Genomic DNA, 14,893 nt, shown 5'->3' on the forward strand with positions numbered 1-14,893 from the left:
ACATGTGGACATCAACTCCCAGAATTCCCCAGCCAGCATGCTAGCTGTGGAATCCTAGGAGTTAAAGTCCAGAGATCTTAAGTTGCCAAGATTGAGACACGCTGCTCTGTCTAAGACATAAGAGGGAGGGAAAGGAAAACATAGGCAGACTTCCAAAATTTTGCCTTGTTTCAACATAGTTCTAGTCTTCCTGGGGAAACAAGGTTTTCTTATAAGCTAACATGACCTGCATGCTTTTGTATCTACCAGGTTTGTAAACATTGAGCAATAGAATGTGGTACAGAAGTTTTATCCCATTTTGGAAAAGGAGAGATGTAAAGATGTGGGAAAATAAAGCTGGAAACATCAACAAGAAAGGAAGAAATAGTCTATCAATTGGGACATAGGTTTATAGTCCCCCCCAATAATAATTATGTATTAATATTTTCAAGGCTGAAAAATGCTAATAAGCTATTTATATGTATAAATGCAAATTTAAAATAATTACCAGAATTTATTTATATTTCACAGAAAGCAAACCAATTAAATTTCCCATCCACATCACCTCAAATAAATTCAATTACTTTACACTCCCTACACATCATTCCAAATTAGTAGTTCTTCAATTAAACTGGAGATTATTTTCCACCCAGACCCAGATCCAATTCAAATTCTGCTCAATTAATTGTTGCATCTGCCACAATCCTTTCTTCTAAAAATCACCTATATGGTTCATTCAGGGAATGAAATATAACAGCTCAGAGTTGTGGGTCAGATAAATGAATATTCTTTCGAGCATTTTATAAGAGGCGGAACAGCTAAATTAACATGACTGAAGAATATCTGTGGTTGTATTAAATAGTTCTTTCTTCCTGTACTTCTTCCGTACACACAGAGCAACCAGGGATAGAATTCTCAGATACCAGTAAAGTTACTAATCTTGAATTTTGCAGCAATATAAATGCCGATTGCTGATGGACACAGTGCTCACTTGTCCTGATGACTTCAACTTGAAGTGTGCCAGTTAACATAGTCTTCCCATTGTTATTCAATAACAAATAGCATCCTACTCATGTGCCAAATAATTTTAAAATGTTAAGGTTTTATTATATGCTGTAATTATGTATTATATGCATTATATGATGTAATTGACTCCAATAAATTGTTTAGTACAAAGGGCATTCTTAGTAAAACATCATTGTGTTAAGTTCTGGAACAAAATTTGTGCATGGAAGATTTGGGGAGATGGCACAGTATGCAAGAAGGAGACAAAGAAAGAATCAGTAAAGATTTATTCAGGCAGGCCTATCAGACAGGTTTTTAAGAAAGGAGCTGCAAATCAGAAATGATGTGCAGAAGACAATAGATTAAAAAAATCCGTAGTATTTTTAAACAGGAGTGTACAAATAGAAGTGTACAAAGATATTGGACCTTAGATCTTCTTATGTCCTACACAGCTCATTAATAAGGGATAACAAAGATTTTAAAAGGAAGAAAAAGGCTAACTCTGAAGTGTCCAGAAAGGAATGAGTCTCAGTGTTGGTTCACACATGCAGGGCTTTTATCATTATATGTATTGTGTAGTGGGCTTCAGTAGGCAAGAACCAGACCAGCATAGTTACAACATCATTTATTGACTCAAAACTGGAACTGAGGAACAGCAGGCAAATGCCTGTAATTTATACTCTGGGTCCACAGGGTCTTAACCAATCATAATAATTGAAAAACCCACCCAAATATTAATGTTCAAAGTTTCCCTCCAAAACAGTTGGAGCTAACAGAGAGGGTCATCTAAAGGTTAGTTTCAATTTAGTAGGGTTTAACACAACTATATACATTCAACACATAATAATATGTTTGATATTTAATACAGCAATTGATTAAATCAGGGGTTTCAGAAACTTGATTCACAAGTCTAAAGAAAGTGGAATAGGTTGTGGTGGCTGCTATTCAATTCAATATTCTTAGCATGGGTGAAAAATGAACACTACATATGGATGAGGAGCTCCTCCATACAAAGGAGATTCTCCAGGAACACTCTGCAAGTAGAAAGCGCATATGTTGGTTCATTCACAGAGTTGTTTTTGCGCAGGTGTCAAGTTACCTCAATGTATGACACACGTCATTTGGACCATACTTTATGTTAACATGGATCCTTTTATATGTGTTGCTTTAAAAGGGACAGTAAAAGTTGTATATGTGAGAACCTGTATATACTCTTGTAATTAAGCTGCTGAAGGAGACAATCTAAAAGTTATGTGTGCCTCATTTTGTAGGAATCATAGGGGAAGAGATATCCATATGCATTACCTCACCTAATTCCTGCTTTCCCTATACCCATGATGGCGAACCTATGGCACGCATGCCACAGGTGGCACACCGAGCCATATCTGTGGGCATGCAAGCGTTTCCCTAGCTCAGCTCCAGCGCACATGCGTGCACCGCCCAGCTGATTTTTGGGCCTTCCGGGCTGCCGGATGTTGGGAAATGGGCTGTTTCCGGCCTCTGGAGGGCCTCCGGGTGGGTGGGGAAGGCCGTTTTTGCCCTCCCCAGGCTCCTAGAAAGCATCTGGAGCCTGGTGAGGCCAAAAAACGGGCCTACTAGGCCCACTGTGCCATCACGTGCCAAAAGTGGGGGGAGCACGGGGGGGTCACGTGCGCATGCGCAGGGCGGGGGCACATTGAATTATGGGTGTGGGCATGCACACGCACGACCCCCCCATGGTCCACCCACTTTTGGCATGCGATGGCAAAAAGGTTAGCCATCACTGCCCTATACTGTTATCAGAGGTGGTATTCAGTCGGTTCAGACAAGTTCACCTGAACTGGTAGTGGAAAGCGCAGGGGGCTCTATGCCATCCTATTTAGGCATGCTTTTGAGGCTGTGTACATGCTAGGAAGCAGTGGTGGGATTCAATTTTTTTAACAACCGGTTCTATGGGCGTGGCTTAGTTGGGGGTGTGGCTTGGTGGTCATGTGACTGGGTGGGCTGGCTAGCTGGTCATGTGACCGGGTGGGCATGGCTATGTGCATAGGGTCTACTCAGAGGGCTGAAAAATGTCATTTCTGACTGGTCCTCGCACTTATGACCATCCTCACATTTATGCCCATGCAGCATTCTTAACAACCATGTCAGTCATTTCACCACTACTTCCCTTCATCACAGTGACAAGATAGGGCGCAAAACGTAAAATGTGAGGACAGTCGTAAATTCAAGGACTGGTCAAAAGTGCGAGGACTGGTCAAAAATAACTTTTTCAGCCTTCTGACTAGTCCATATGCACATAGGGACTATTCAGAGGGCTGAAAAAAGTCATTTCTGACTGGTCGTCACATTTTTGACTGGTCCTCGCACTTATGACCTTCCTCACATTTATGCCCGTTGCGGCATTCTTAACAACTGTGTCAGTCATTTCACCACTACTTGTCTTCACCATGGTGACAAGATAGGGCACAAAACGTAAAATGTGAGGATGGTTGTAAGTTCGAGGACTGGTCAAAAGTGCGAGGACCAGTCAAAAATAACTTTTTCAGCCCTCTGAGTAGTCCATATGCAAAAAAGGACTACCCAGAGGGCTGAAAAAAGTGATTTCTGACACGTCTTTGCACTTTTGACCGGTCCTCACCCTTATGGTCCTTTCTTTTGTGTTTTAAAATCTTGTGTTTTAAAATCTTGTGTTTTAAAATCTTCCCCTAAATTTCCCATTGTTTGCACCTACCTTTTTTGGTGAGGAAAAAGAAAAGAAATCTTCTTGCCTAATTTTCCAACGTTTCAGCAAACAGAAAAGCCAACAGCCTGCTCTACTTTCAGTTTCATTTTTCAGCATAGCTGGGGAAAAAAAATCTGTTCCAGCACTCTTTGCAAGCAAGCAGCAGAGCCCTGAGCAAAACAGCTGAGAGCAAATCAGCTGAGAGTCGGGAAGCCGATCTAATCAACGGGCTAATTAGCCTATGTTGAAGGTCCACAACCCAATAAAATTACAAAAAAACACCGAACCATTTGTTAAATTAATTTAATTTTGTTTTATAGTATTTTAATGTTTGTATTGTGTGTTTTTAATTTTGGCTGTTCACCGCCCCGAGTCCTTCGGGAGAGGGGGCGGTATAAAAATTTAATTAATTAATTAATTAATTAATTAATTAATTAATTAATTGCTCACCCGCCCCTCGCCCACCACTATTTATTGGCAATAAATAGTGGTGCGGAGGGGCGGGGTAAGGGGCGGGGCGAGCCAGCAATTTAACAAACAGTTCGGCCGAACCGCCTAGAACCAGCAGAATCCCACCACTGCTAGGAAGACACGCGCATGTGATCAAAGCACATGCACGGAAGGCAGGGCGCATGTGTGGAAGGCACACATGCGCACGGTGAGCCGGTAGTAACATAATGTGAAACGCACAGCTGACTGTTATCCTGAAGACTTGCTGGATTGGACTCCCTGCTTCCTATAATCTTATCTATAGTCCAAAGGGGAAGGGAGGGGTGTTCACTATGCAAACACCATGGTTAACATTTCTGTTGCAGACATGATTAGTGTTTCAGGCAGGCCTAGTAATTTGCATGTACAATCATATGAAAAGACAATAATATGAAAATATCATTTTTTTTTTTTTACAAGAGTGAGTTTTGGGTTGACAACGTGGAAAATCTATTTATACTTTTTCTAAGAAAAGAATAAGTTATAAACATATTTGTTATTAGTGTGTATAGCAGTACAGTTGCTCATTTTACCTTAGGTGTAATTATACACGAAGTATGTGCTATCATTAATGGAAGAGAATTTAAAATTTTGAGCAACAGAATTATATTAATAAACAGAGAATCAAAGCCACCTTTTCTATAACGGTGTGGCTTGGCACTTTAAAACCTCTGTGGATTTAATACTTTCACATCCCCCATTAGATGGCTGTGTTGTGCTGTTTAAATTGTGAAGCAAGCAGTTCATTCACATTTCTCTTCTCAAATTTCCCAGCTATACAATTTCTTCAACATTAGTGATATGATCACTAATAATCAGGATAATCAAAAAAAAAAAAAATGCTTGTCCAGTCTGATTGAATGAAAAAGGGGAAAAAATATATATTCTGACCAGGTGTGGGTTTGCATTTTAAACTCAGTTAAATCATAGCAGGCTCAACGCTACAGAAACAGAACAGTTTCCTTTTACCCATCCTGCTGCTAAACTCATTTACTGTGGAACGAGAGCATTCTTTTATAGAAAAAGGAAAATATACTCTACAAGTAAATGATATAAGATCAGCATCTATAAACTTGTACATGCCTGCCCACTCACAGATCATAAACGATTCAATAAAATAAGAAAGAAAGGATGTTATAATGAACAGCCCGTGCTTGTAAATCTCTGGCTTTACACATTTGTGGACTGCACTAAAAAAAAAAAAAAAAAAATCAGATAATTACCAGTCAGATTTAATTACCAGTTCTATTTAGAGGGCACTAAATTCAGTCTCCCCATCACTGAAAGGAGGTGATTGCATCAGCTTGATTGCTGAACGCAGGTCCTGCTTCAGCAACTGAAGGCCTGTGTTTTGCTGAGAAGGAGGTGATAGGCTTGACTAATTCGGGTCTGAGCTATCTTTTTTTTTGTTCAATAAATTCACCTGGGCCAAACATTCAGGAAAACCTTCAGTTATTAAGATACATTTCATGGTAAATATACATTCAAGCCACTTTTAAAGCTCATTGTGTTGCTTTTTTTTTTTTTAAATACTTGTATATATAAAAAAAGATTTTAAAAGAACACAAATTTATGTGAATATTCATCACTCCTGGAATGTTCAGTGCATTTTTGCTTACATTGTAGTAGATAATTGATTCAGTTACACGAAAGAAGTTTCTTATTTTAGAAGGGGAAAATTAAATAGCTAAAGTAGGTGAGAGACAGCAAATTTCTAATTTGTCCCCCAGCTGATACTATGACTGAACAGATGTTCACATTAAGAAAGAGTCTTCAGATTATTGTATAACTCGTAATGATGGGTAGCCTAGATGATTTTCGTAAAAGAGATCACAAGTAAAGGTATCCTCAACTTACAATTCCAGTTCGGACCAGAATTTCTGTTGCTAAACAAGGTTAAGTGGAGTTGTTCAATTTTATGACCTTTTTGCCACAGTCATTAAGTGAATCACTGTAATAGTTAAGTGAATCACCTGGTCGTTAAGTCAATCTGGCTTTCCCAGATCATAAGGTCATAAAATGGGACAAAATTCACTTAACAAACGTCTCACTTAGCAACAAAAATTTGGGGCTCAGTTGTGGCCATAAGTTGAGGACTATCTGTATACTGTAATTGCAGTGATGTAATACAGGAAAATAGGACATGGTTCAACTCTGAATCTTTTTTTTTCTCCACAGGCCAACAGAAGTGATACTTCAATCAGAATAGAGCTGGAAGGGACTTTGGAGGTCTTCTAGTCCAACCCCCTGCTCAAACAGGAGACCCTATACCAGGGGTGAGTTCTAATTTGTTTTACTACCGGTTCTGTGGGCGTGGCTTATTTTGTGGGCGTGGCTTGGTGGTCATGTGACTGGATAGGCGTGGCTTAGTGGTCATGTGACCGGGTGGCTATGGCTATGTGTATAGGGACTACACAGAGGGCTGAAAAAAGTCATTTCTGTCAGGTCCTCGCACTTTTGATTGGTCCTCACACTTATGACCATCCTCACATTTATGCCCATGCAGCATTCTTAACAACCATGTCACTCATTTCACAACTGCTTCTCTTCACCATGGTGACAAGATAGGGCAAAAAATGTAAAATGTGAGGACAGTTGTAAGTTCGAGGACTGGTCAAAAGTGCAAGGACCAGTCAGAAATAATATTTTCAGCCCTCTGAGTAGTCCATATGCACAAAAGGACTACCCAGAGGGGTGAAAAAAGTGATTTCTGACAGGTCTTCGCACTTTTGACCGATCCTCGCACTTATGACTGGTCATCATTTATGCCCATTGTAGCATTCGTAACAACCATGTCATTCATTTCACAACTGCTTCTCTTCACCATGGTGACAAGATAGGGCGAAAAATGTAAAATGTGAGGACAGTCGTAAGTTTGAGGACTGGTCAAAAGTGTGAGGACCAGTCAAAAATAACTTTTTCAGCCCTCTGAGTAATCCATATGCACAAAAAGATACTGCAATAGAGAGGGATGAAGGAAGGAGAAGAGAGGGAAGGAAGAGAAGGGAGGAAGGAAGGGAAGGGAAATTAGAGTAGGAGTGAGGGTAAGAGAGGGAGGAAGAGAGGAGGAGAAGGAGAAAGGAAGAGGAAGTAGGGAGGAGAAGAAGAGGGGGGAAAGAGAAAGTAAGAAGGAAAGCAAAGAGAGAGGTGGTAGGTTTGAGGAGAAAGATTGCTGTACAATAAAAAAGATGAAAGGGAAGAAAGGCAACCCCAAACAAATATAAAGATATTAAGATAAAGAATGAATTGTTAAATTTTTAAAAATAAAAGAGAACAAATATGAATAAATAGCAATAATTAGAAACACACATACAAACATACAATGTATTTTCTTTGAACAGAGTATTTGGCTGATTCACAAATTTAAACAGTGTTTAGTCATTTCAATTAAATTTACAATTTCTATATTTCCTTTTTGCCATATTTATTCCTTATCTATTTTAGTAAAAAACCAATATTACCCTTCATCCTCATCTCTAATCTTAATCAAATTCAATTTTCCCTTCTATTCTATATCATACCCCTTCCCATTGTCATCTATTTTTATATCCATCTTCACATTGGTTAATTATGTAATATTAGTTGTTTAATACAAATTCAACATTTTAATATAAATCAATTAGTTATATGACTATCTTTTTTGTACATTAATCAATATGAACATGAATATTCCAATTATTTCCATGCCATCCAATTTCTTACAAATCAATTAATTATATTTACCAATAATAATAAACCAAATAATTTCCCCCATATATTCCTCCAAACCACAACTTAACCATTTCTGCTTTCAACACAATATACAGTTAATAGTATCTCAATTATTACAATTCCCTAGTTAAATAGAGCTTTTTTTCTTTTGTGTTTTAAAATCTTAAACTATCCTCTTTTGCCCTAAATTTCCCATTGTTTGCACCTACCTTTTTTGGTGAGCAAAAAGAAAAAGAAATCTCTCCCTGCCTCATTTTATCACGTTGCAGCAGAGCCTGCTTTACTTTCAGTTTCATTTTTTCCCTAGCATAGCTAGGGGAAAAAAAATCTGCTCCAGCACTCTTTTTAACTAGCAGCAGAACCCAGGCAAAACAGCTGAGAGTAAATCAGCTGAGAATCGGGAGGCAGATCTAATCAACGGGCTAATTAGCCTATGCTGAAGCTGAAAGGAGTTGTTTTTTCTTGCTGTTTGCTTGCAAGGAGGTAACTGCTGTGAGGCACAGGCCAAAGGGTGGGGGCCACCCTCCTTGCCATTTAGCATCCCACTGTCGCCCCCTTTTGCCTCTAGCGCCCCCCTAAGGCATAGTACCACCCACTTTGGGAACCACTGGCTTGACTACTTAACAACTGGTTCTACTGAAGTAAAATCCCACCACTGGCTCTACCCATTTATTTTTGCAGACACCGATCTACTCATTTGTTTTCTTTTAACACTGATCAGCTGTAGGGCGGCCCTTTGAAGCCCCGTGGCAAGAGTTTAAACAGTTTTTTTTCCCCTCTAGCCATCAGCTGGGACTCAGGAGGCAGCAAAAGATTGGGGGTGGAGCCAAATAAAAGGTAAGAATAATGCGGGAGGGGTGGGGTGGTGGGTGGGGGGGAGAACTGGTTCGGTGACATCATATCATCACTGCGGGAACCGGTGCGAACCAGGAGCAACCCACCACTGCCCTATACCATTTCAGACAATCTTTTCTTAAAAGCCTCCAGTGATGAAATCCCTACAACTTCTGAAGGCAAGCTGTTCCACTGGTTAATTGTGCTCACTGTTAGAAAGTTTCTCCTTAATTCCAGGTTGCTTCTCTCCTTGATTAATTTCCATCCATTGTTTCTTGTCTTGCCCTCTTGTGCTTCCGAAAATAAATTGACCCCCACTTCTTTGTGGCAGCCCCTCAAATACTGGAATACTACTATCATGTCACCCCTGGTCCTTCTTTTCTCTAGACTGGTCATACCCAATTCCTGCAACCGTTCTTCGTATGTTTTTGTCTCCAGGCCTACTACATGTCAGACTGGCTGGATAAAGGATGGGATCCCTTTCCATTGGTAGTGCACAAAACCTTCAGTGAATTTCCATGTTTTAGCAGTGATTCTGAGAGTATAACATACTGGAAAGCAGAAAAACGAAGAAGATAATTAAATGCAGTAAATATTTCATTCCTTTTCTTTCCTACCTGACTCATGCAATTTAAATGATAATTCTTCTTTGCAAGTTTTATTTCTTTTTTTCATTAAACGGTAAAGGTAGCATTTCAGCTGGCTAAAGATCTTTTGTTAAGGCTCAAAGTGTTTTACAAGTTGAACGTATCGAGGTAGAGGTATAAATATCACTGAATTAAATGATGTCAATTTTAAAAGTAGGATTACAATCATACTGCTCTAGCAAATAGGGCATTGTTCAAGATACTTTAGTGAATTTTTCAATGTATCCCCTTATATGTATGTGCACTCAGTTTCATGAGCTCACGAAAGGGCATTTGAAAGAAGGCTTCTGAGAGAGATGATTTAGATCATAGAAAATACAGCGTATATATTTAACTTATTTTTTACAATTAGTTCCTATGCTTCTAGAAAGAGTTCCCCCTATTCTGAGTATGTCTACTCATGTATTCCTTTATTTAACTGTATTAGGAGTGGAAACAATTTAGAGCAACAAATTTTCATGGGAACAATGAGTGGTAAAAATATGCATCTCCTCCTGCTGTACATTTTATTGGAAGGCTGTTATGTTATACATGGTCTCTATGGCATAAATATTGTATGTGGCTTTGTGTAACCAAACTTCAAGAGATTTCATGGAATGAAGAACAAAGTTATATATTGTAATCTCTATGATTACTTTTTGATTCCAGTTCATAGTTTGAACCAGGACTCCTTGCAATTCTGGAATACATGCACTCCATTCAGTGCAGGGGTGGGTTCTATTTACCTTTACTATCGGTTCACATGTGGAGATCACCTATGATGATGTCTGGGTCAGTGGGTGGAGCCTCCTGCCAGTTTTACTACCAGTTCTTGTGAACCGGTCCGAACCAGGGGCAACCCACCACTGATTCAATGTCCATGTAATCTAAATTCTTTAACCTCAAACGATCATTACTCATCTCAAACAATCTAAGTGTCAGAGCTCACTGTAACAGCATTGCCAAAAAAGCATTAAAAGTTGTTAACCTAATCTTGCATAGCTTCTTCTCTGGTAACATTGGAACTGCAAACTAGGGTATACAAAATTTTTGCTAGACCAATTCTTGAATACAGCTCAACTGTCTGGAACCCGCACTGCATATTGGACATTAATACAATCGAATGAGTCCAGAGCTATTTCACAAGAAGAGTCCTCCACTCTGCTGCTCGCAACAGAATACTTTATGCCACCAGACTTGAAATTTTGGGCTTAAACAACTTGGAACTTGGCAGTCTTCGTTCTGACCTAAGTGTAGTACATAAAATTATCTGCTGCAATGTCCTACCTGTCAATGAATACTTCAGCTTTAACCACAACAATACACAAGCACATAATAGATATAAACTTATGGTAAACCGCGCCAAATTTGATTGTAGAAAATATGACTTCAGTAACAGAGTTGTTAATGCCTGGAATGCACTACCTGACTCTGTGGTTTCCTCCCCAAACCCTCAAAACTTTAACCTTAGACTGTCTACTGTCGACCTCACCCCATTCCTAAGAGGTCTGTAAGGTGCGTGCATAAGTGCACCAACATGCCTACTGTCCCTGTCCTACTGTCCCCATTTATTTGTATCCATTTCATGTATAAATAAAATAAATAAATAAAATAAAATAAACCTGTAATTCCTTCCTTTCTTCCCTCCCTCCCTCCCTCCCTCCCTCCCTCCCTCCCTCCCTCCCTTCTCTGACCTAATGCTAGAGAAAAAGATAAAACACCTTTAGTCATGTTATTGGTGTTAGAGAAATCTAACACAAGCCAGATGTGGAATTTAGAAAGTTACAAACATTATACACTCTGCCTGGAAAACTGCACTTGAATTACAATCCAAACACTTCTAATTTCAAATTCAGCTCATAAGGAGATGATAAATTGTCTTAATCCAGGTATACGGAATCTGTATCTGCCAGATAATGCTGTATTATAACTCGTAGTACACCTAACTGTAATGGTTATCATAAGTAATGCTAGGGATTGTAGTTTAACAATGACTTGAGGGCCAAAGGTTCACCTCCTTGCCTTAATTCCAACTGGTTCTTCACCATTCAATCAGTTTCCTCAAAACAGAAGTAAAAAAAAGCAAGGAAATAGTTCAAACATTTGCAGTTAAGACACTGTTATCTAATGCTAGGAATGGTATGTAACGTTAACTTTGATTGTGTTATGAACTTTTCTGTTTCACCAAAAAGGGAGTGATAAGAAATTATAGTTTTGAAATGGATATTCACAAGGGAATAGTTCTTCATTACAGGCTCCTGGGCAGTCAGTGTCTGGGAAAGAACAATTCTCTACTACATGTAGTCCTCGATTTACAACCATTTGTTTAGTGACCATTTGAAGTTGCAATGGCACTGAAAAAAGTGACTTATAGCCATTTTTCACACTGACAACCATTGCAACATCCCCATGATCACGTGATCAAAATTCAAACACTTGGCAACTGGTTTATATTTATCACTGTTGCAGTGTCCCAGGGTCATGTGATCACCTTATGCGACTTTCTGACAAGCCAAATCAATGGGGAAGCCAGACTCACTTAACAACCGTGTTACTAACTTAACCACTGCAGTGATTCACTTAACAACTGTGGCAAGAAAGGTAGTAAAATGGGGCAACACTCATTTAACAACTGTCTCACTTAGCAACATAAATTTTGGCCTCCGTTGTGGTCATAAGTTGAGGACCATCGGTATTATATTAAAAAATGTTCCTAAAGTGATATTTGGCTGAAGTAGCAATGGATGATTTATTTTTTTTAATTTCTTCCTTCAATTTTCCCCCCTAAAACCAGCATAATCATGTGAATTCCAATGGCCTACAAAGAAAAACATAATAGAATCATACAATCATGGGACAATTATAGTATTAAATTACTTTAAAACTGGATAAATAATTTATTTAACATATGCACGAGGGGAATCTTTACCTTTACTTTTTATGGCATTCTCTTGGCTAATTAAAAAAGCCAACATGACAATTCGCTGGTGCTGAAAGTACCACAATAGGGTCATAATGGAGAAACTTCTTTTTCCTTGACCACCCTGATTTCCTGATAGTGGGGAAATTTCAACTATTTTTCTTGAATCACTCATATTGGATAGATTAATTCGGATTTAATGAAGAAGTTCTCCTAATGTTCAGTGGTCAAGTCACATAGAGTTTTATAGGTTAAAACGAGCACTTTAAATTTCATCCAATACAGGCATGCCAAGGTACACAGCACAGGTGCAATACGATCATGGTGTCTTTTGCTATTAACCTGCACTACTATTGATCTTCTCATCTTCTCATTGTTCCCATCACCCATCTCTTCCCACTTATGACTGTATGACTATAACCTTGTTGCTGGTATCCTTATGATTTATATTGATATTGTTTTCTGATTGCTTATTTGTACCCTATGACTATCATTAAGTGTTGTACCTTATGATTCTTGATGAACGTATCTTTTATGTTATGTACACTGAGAGCATATGCACCAAGACAAATTCCTTGTGTGTCCAATCACACTTGGCCAATAAAAAAATTCTATTCTATTCTATTCTATTCTATTCTATTCTATTCTATTCTATTCTATTCTATTCTATTCTATTCTATTCTATTCTATTCTATTCTATTCTATTCTATTCTATTCTAACCACAAATGCTCCATTTTTTTTTTACTGTTGCAGATTTTTAAAGGCAGTGCCCTACAGAATATTGTGAAGTAATCTAACTAGGTGTTTATGGGAATTATTATTGCTCAATCTTCTTCCTTATTCCTGGCCCATTATCCTCCCTAGCCTCCTCAATGTCTGACTCCGTTGCCAGGTCCGCAGGCTGCTGGTGGACCACAACAGGTGGGACCATATCTGGTGCATAGCTGTGGTCCTCCTGACCACAATTTCTACTTGCCCTTCCAGGAGGAATGCTGTTTGATAGGATTGCAAGGAACCTGGTGATCATTCTCAGCCAGATCAGAAGTCTTCAGCCCATCCCAGATAAATGGCTATCTAATCTTTGTTTGTAACCCTCCAGTGATGCAGCTCCAACGTTCTAGGAGGCAGACTGTTCTACTGCCGAATAGTTCTCATAATAATTAAAATATAAATTTTAATTGTAAAATAATTTCTCTTTATTTCAAATTTGGATTTCTCTCTGTAATTTTGCCGCACATTGATTTTTGTTATACCCCAAACCCCAGAGAGAATACATGGAATTCCTCTTCTCTGCGATAATCTTTCAGGTATTGGAATTTATCAGACTTTATTGCAGAAATCACATCCAGAAAGCACACACAGATAACTGATTCAGCAGGATTCATTAACTTCTCTTTATATACATAATAACACATACAATATCAACAGCAGATTCTTCCAACGTGGTAGAGACTAACAGGCAAACACAGGCAGAGGAGAGAAGCAGTTTCAGTTCAGCAGTCAAGTTTCAGTTTCAATTCTCAGCTCAGCACTCGGAACTACAGAGCCATGCCCAGGCTCCTTCCTGTCTCAGCTCCTATTGGCTGACTCACTTGCTATGCCTATTCATTGGCTGACCTTGTTACCATGTCTCCATTCTGGTTCATGAATATTCTGACAGAACTGTTATTAGGTTTGCTTGTAACCCTGTCTTCTTTAAGTTAAGCATACGTAGTTCTTCTAAATGTTCTTCATAGGATTTGGGTTCTAAGTCCCTCACCATCTTTGTTATTGTTTTGTTCACTTTTTTTTCCAGTGATCTCAAGTCACAGAGTTGCTGTCTCAGGCGAAGCATTACCTCCAAGAGGTCACCCAAGAGCCACCAGAGAACCTTGATGTACAAATAGGAACTCTATCTTGCTTGAGTTTAACTTTGGCCTATTTCTTCTAATCCATATCTTTGACTGCTTTGTATTGTGCAACCAGATGATATATAATTGTGTTTCATCAGCATATTGATGATATTGCATTCTTGAAGACAACAGGAGGGTCTGCACCCAAAGATTTTATGTAGATGCTGAAAAGGAATGGGGAGAGGAACAACATCAGAGGTCACCGACCCAATATTTTCTTCTCTGTTCCCAGATCTGAGAGTAAAGTTTGTGTGAAGCTCCTATCATATTTTCTATTGTGATTTTATTTTCATTTTTGTTTCTGGTTTGGGCTGTCATGTTTGTTTCATGTGTTTTTAAATGGTTTGCAATTGTTTATTTAATTCTGTAAACCACCCAGAGTTTTCTGGATTGGATTCTCATAATGAATTTCATTAATGAAACGGATTCTCTTCTATTGGAATTTGGTTAGGTAAATAAATAAAACCGCTGACTGAACCCATCCACTGAGAAAAGAGTGGAGCTACTGAAGCATAGTGTTTCCAAACCCTGTGGGTGGTTCCAGATAGATATTGTGATTAATGGTTTCAAAGCCCACCAATAGGCCTAATAAGACCATAAGAAGTGCACTTCCAATTTGGGTCCTAACAAAGGGTCATCTGCTTATACAACCAGCACAATTCTGTCCCATGTCCAGGGTTGAACCCTGACTTAACATGGTCTAGATCAGGGGTGTCAAACTCATGTCATCAC

At 38.8% G+C, this 14,893-nt stretch overlaps 1 long non-coding RNA gene across 3 annotated transcripts in view; it reads left to right on the forward strand.

Moving 5' to 3' along the window:
- The window catches only part of LOC117665736 (uncharacterized), a 49,639-nt gene extending 35,215 nt beyond the window's left edge, over positions 1-14,424 (forward strand). For 2 of the 3 annotated variants that reach the window (XR_009621401.2, XR_004591450.3), the window contains 4 exons: positions 6,356-6,453; positions 8,671-8,725; positions 9,161-9,310; positions 14,065-14,424. This is a non-coding gene — a long non-coding RNA (uncharacterized LOC117665736). The remainder of the gene's footprint in view (positions 1-6,355; positions 6,454-8,670; positions 8,726-9,160; positions 9,311-14,064) is intronic. The other variant, XR_009621402.1, reaches the window with a different exon arrangement.
- Positions 14,425-14,893: the final 469 nt, after the last annotated feature.

Source organism: Pantherophis guttatus, chromosome 1 (assembly GCF_059756535.1).
Source record: "Pantherophis guttatus breed Tessera chromosome 1, ASM5975653v1, whole genome shotgun sequence".
Lineage (NCBI taxonomy): Eukaryota > Metazoa > Chordata > Lepidosauria > Squamata > Colubridae > Pantherophis > Pantherophis guttatus.